This window comes from Kryptolebias marmoratus, linkage group LG4 (genome assembly GCF_001649575.2).
Source record: "Kryptolebias marmoratus isolate JLee-2015 linkage group LG4, ASM164957v2, whole genome shotgun sequence".
Lineage (NCBI taxonomy): Eukaryota > Metazoa > Chordata > Actinopteri > Cyprinodontiformes > Rivulidae > Kryptolebias > Kryptolebias marmoratus.
Genome location: NC_051433.1, coordinates 25,011,792 through 25,017,360, shown reverse-complemented (window position 1 = coordinate 25,017,360; position 5,569 = coordinate 25,011,792).

The following is a 5,569-nucleotide window of genomic DNA, read 5'->3' as shown; positions in this document are numbered from 1 at the left end:
TCCATCCTTTTGACTGTCCCCTCCGCCCGTCTCACCACCATGGGGAGCAGAGCCTTCAGTCGCTCTGCTCCCCGACTCTGGAACTCGTTACCACCTCACATTAGAAACATAAAGTCATTCTCACAATACAAATCAGAACTCAAAACACACCTTTTTAGATCTGCTTTTTCCACCTGACACAATTGGTTTGCCTGATTTTTTATAGATTTTATATAGATACATTGTCTTTTCTTGTTTGTTTTATCTATTTACTTTTATTTACTTTATTTACTTTTTTGATTGTTACATCTTATTTTCTGTTGCTGCTGATTTTGTTCTTTGTACGGTGTCCTTGAGTGCCAGAAAGGCGCCTTTGAAATAAAATGTATTATTATTATTATTATTATTAACAAACCGGAAGAAGTAGGTCCCAGTGGGAGACCTGAGAAATCACTGATTGGACGACACAACTTTTGAACCAGAAGTTTAGGCTTTTGCTTTTTCAACGTTTCGGTAGACGGGAAGACAGTCACAGCACCATGTAGTAAAAAGAGTTGAACTTTTGCAGTAGTTGTGGCAAGAGGCTTCAAAAAAAGATTACCGATAACATTCATATTTTCAACAAATGTGCTAAAACCAGAAAAACTTCCGGTTCAAATGTGGTGTCGTCCAATCAGCGATTTCTCAGGTCTCCCACTGGGACCTACCTTTTCTGGTTTGTTAAAGTAATTGTGTTTCTGTTTTTTGTTTGTGTGTTTCGCTTTATGTTTGTGTGCTTTGTTTTTTGTTTGTGTGCTTTGTTAATGTTGTTGCGTTTCTGTTTTTTGTTTGTGTGCTTCGTTTATGTTGTTGTGGTTTGCACTTCAGGGCCACCGTAATCCATTTATCCATCCATCCTTTTCTGTTTATTAAAGATTGTGTTAACTGGATTACAGATCCAGGAGTGAAATTCAGACAACCCTCACACTACCGACATTCTCCAGCTTATCCATGGGAACATGCCCAGGAAGTCTCAAGAGGAAGACGTCAAAGAAGCAGTCTGTTCTGACTCCAGTGGCTTTGCTTTGAACTCCAGATGATGGAGTTCCGAAACCTATCTCTACAGTTGAATCCAGCCACTTGTAAGGAGCTCATTTCAGCCACTTTTATCTTATTCTTTTGTTCATGATTCAAACTTGATTGAAACTTGTAAGGTGGGTGCTTCCCCTTTTGGCTCTGCTCTTTCTTTACACTGACAGACCAGAACAATGCCCTTAGATTAAGTACCAGTTTGTTGGTTTATCTCATGCTCCATCCTGTCATTAATCATAAGCAAGACTCCCAGATACTTGAAGTTCTCCACTTGACACAAAGACTTTTCATCTCTCCTCATCTTTTTTCCAGTAGGGCACATGGCCACAGACTTAGATGAGCTGACTTTCATCACCCCACTTCAAACTAATGTTATCAACCATCCTAGTGCACACCGAAGATGGCTCCAACACAGAAATGAAATCCCACAGTTCTCAAACCAGACACCCTCCAAAAAAAAAAAGCTCCTCGGTGGCTAGGCTCCGGGGGTAGATGAGATTTGCCCGGAGTACCTTAAGACTCTGGATGTTGTAGGGTCGTGTTGGCTAATGCGACTCTGCAATATTGCATGGACATCGGAGGCAGTTCCCTTGGATTGGCAGACTGGGGTGATGGTCCCCTTATTCAAAAAGGGGGACTGGAGAGTGTATTCCAACTACATAGGGATCACACTCTTCAGCCTCCCTGGTAAGGTCTATTCGGGGTTATGGAGAGGAGGGTCCGTTGGATAATCGAACCTCGGATTCAGGAAGAGCAGTGTGGTTTTCGTCCTGGTCGTGGAACACTGGACCAGCTCTACACCCTCAGCAGGATCCTTTAGGGTGCATGGGAGTTCGCCCAACTGGTCTACATGTGTTTTGTGGACTTGGAGAAGGTGTTCAACCGTGTTCCTCAAGGAATCCAGTGGGGGGTACTCCAGGAGTATGGGGTACCAGGCCTTTTGATATGGGCTGTTAGGTCCCTATATGACCGATGTCAGAGCTTGGTCTGCATTGCCGGCAGTAAGTCAGATTCATTTCCAGTGAGAGTTGGACTCAGCCAAGGTTGCCCTTTGTCACCGATTCTGTTCATAACGTTTATGGACAGAATTTCTAGACGCAGCCAAGGTGTTGAGGGGATCCGTTTTCGTGACCTTAGGATTGCATCTCTGCTTTTTGCAGATGATGTGGTTCTATTGGCTTCATTGGGCCATGATCTACAGCTTTCGCTGGAGCGGTTCACAGCTGGGATGAGGATCAGTGCCTCCAAATCCGAGGCCATAGTCTTGAGCCGGAAAAAGGTAGAGTGCCTTCTCCGCGTCGGGGAAGATGTCCTGCCCCAAGTGGAGGAGTTTAAGTATCTTGGGGTCTTGTTGGAGATGATTTCAGAAATGGAGCGGGAGATCGACAGGCGGATTGGTGCAGCGTCTGCAGTGAACCGGGCACTGTACTGGTCTGTCGTGGTGAAGAGAGAGCTGAGTCAAAAGGCGAAGCTCTCGATTTACCGGTCGATCTATGTTCCTACCCTCATCTATGGTCACAAGCTTTGGGTAGTGACCGAAAGAACGAGATCGCGAATGCAAGCGGCTGAAATGAGTTTTTTCCGCAGGATGTCTGGGCTCTCCCTTAGAGATAGGGTGCGAAGCTCGATCATCCGGGAGGGACTCAGAGTAGAGCCGCTGCTTCTCCACGTCGAGAGGAGCCATTTGAGGTCGCTCTGGCATTTTATTAAGATGCCTCCTGGACACCTCCCTAGTGAGGTGTTCTGGGCACATCCCGCCGGTAGGAGGCCCAGAGGAAGACCCAGGACACATTGGAGGGACTATGTTTCTTGGCTGGCCTGGGAACGCCTTGGGATTCCCCCGGAGGACCTAGCCCAAGTGGCTGAGGAGAGGGAAATCTGGGTCTCCCTGCTCAGGCTGCTGCCCCCGCAACCCGACCATGGATAAGCGGAAGAAGATGGATGGATGGATGGATGGATGAGGCAATGACATTGTTTCTAAATTTACTCTTAAGACGCACAAGAACACATGAGATATTACACCATAATATTCGATTCAAGGGTAGCCCCTTAGACCCTGTTCACATTTGATTTATCAAAAACGTTTTGAATGTGTTTCAGGCAATTTCACTGCATGTGGTCAGCTTTGCAGCCTCTGTTTACGGTTGGTGTAAAATGCGTATATCAAAATGTTTGCAATTGGATGTCAGTTACTCGAACTGTATGCAGAGGCACACACTGCCATGTCACAGAAAGCTGTCAGTGAGCAACAAACAGGACATCAGCAGGTCTGATGATGTTTCTGTAATAATGGCAATACATTCAGACACCTGAACCATAATATTTTGACATTAACGTGTCAGTGCCATTTAAGTTGCTTCTTTTTTGGTTTAGGTCCATATATTCTTAACTACCTTACAGACTTGATGTAAGAGAAATGAAAGAGCAAAATGATGAGTGACTTCACAGAGCTCAGTGTCAGAGCAAAGACTAAGACTAGCTTCTACAAAGCTTCACTGTGAATGTAACTTCACTGCTGTGTTTAATTAGGTGAATATAATAAGTATATAAATTTCACACTTCTGTGATTGACAACAGGTTATATCTGACAGTGACCCATAGCTGCAGTCCAACAGCTCTAAAAACACTTAGAAAAGCATTCAAGTAAATAGAAACTCACCCATACAACATCCTATAATGAAGCCTAGGCGTAAATTCAGACTGGAAGACCTGCTTCAGCCTTACCTGCATCTAAGCACTGCGTCGAGCACCTCCATTCCAGCCCATCAGCATCAGACCGCACCTCCATCTCAGCCCATCAGCATCTGACGCGCCTCCAGCTTATCCAATCATCATCCGACCGCGCCTCCAGCTTATCCAATCAGCGAGCAAGCCTTCGTTCAAAAGGACCTCCATCATGGCCCTATCCGTTCACCGGCCGAACTTCAATCGAACTTCAACAAACCGGTGCACAAGTCAAAAAATGTCTGACTTCGAGTCAGATAACCAAACCGGGCCTCCGGGCCTTCTTTTCGAGGACCCTGGCCCTTCTGTCCCTCTACCAGTTCGTCGAAGCGTCCGTTTGGCAGCCTACTCGGATCCGCAGTCCCCCCTCTCGCTTCTCCGGTCTAAGGGGATATCTCCTAGCTCCGGGCTCAGAATGTCTCAAATCGCCTCACTCGCCACCCTCCTGCCATACAGCGGTTCCTCACCGTCTCTCCCTCTGTCTTCTCCACCTCCTCAAACTTCCACCAGCGGAAAACGGACTCGCAAAACCTCCGCTTCATCGGCTAAGTGCCGCAGGGGCCGCCCCCCATCTGCCTATACTTCAGCTCCTGCCTCGCCTGGGCCATCAGCCGCCTCGGTCTGGACCTCCGTCGTCTCGTCTGCCGTGCCTTCTTCAGATCGTCATCCACCATCTCTCCTCCATGCTCGTCGCCTCCATGGATTCTCTCCAGCACTCCATAACCTCCCTCTCAACGCGCTTGCAAGCGTGCGCTTCTGCCGGCCCTCCCTCTGTGCTGCATCTGCTCGACGATTTCCTGCTGATTGACCCTCCCTCTCCCTCCCCCGCGCCCTCTCTCTCGAAACTCAAACAGCTCTTCCTCCGCGTTGGCGTCCCTCTCTGCAAAGAGAAAACCTCAGGTTTCTCTAAGTCATTGGAGTTCCTGGGCATTGCCTTGGACTTTGTAGGAATGGTTGCTTCGCTGCCTGCAGACAAGCTGTCCCGTATCCGTGAGATTTCTCAGTCCTACATCTCATCCTCCATTCTTTCTAAGCGTCAGCTTCTATCTCTGCTCGGCCATCTAAATTTCGCCATGCGCATCATCCCTCAAGGCCGTTGCTTCATATCTAGACTACTGGATCTGGCTAATTCCGTTCCATCTCTGTCAGACCAAGTTTCTCTGAACGAGGGTTGCCGCTCTGATCTAGCATTCTGGGCCAAGCTGCTTGCAGATTGGAACAGCATCTCTTTTTTTTATGACGACATTACCCTCTCAGCCGATTCCCTCCAATTCTATACAGACGCCGCTCCATCCTTAGGTTTTGGGGGGTATTTTCAGGGCAGCTGGTTCGCCGACAAATGGCCTCCTTCATTTTCCCAGTCAGAGTCGTCAGCCTTTTATGAGGTCGTTCCCATCGCCGTGGCCTGTTGCCTGTGGGGTAATCACTGGAAGCGAAAGCGCATCGTCGCTTTTTGTGATAACACCGCAGCAGTTCAAGCTATTAATAAAGGTCGCTCCTCCTCCAAATCGATCATGCCCTTTTTGCGCCGCATCACCTGGCAGTCAGTCATTCACAATTTCATCATCACCGCTCGTCATGTTCCCGGCCGTTCTAACTCCATCGCCGATGCTCTGTCTCGCCTTCAATTTCAGGTTTTTCGACGTCTGTGCCCTTCAGCCAGCTCACTTCCAACTCCTGTGCCTCCGTTCGAGAACCTAATGCTGAACTAGTCAATCCTTCCCTCCAACCCCTACTCCTCTCAGCTGAATCTTATATGAAGTCCGGTCTTGCCCCCTCCACTTTCAAATCCTAC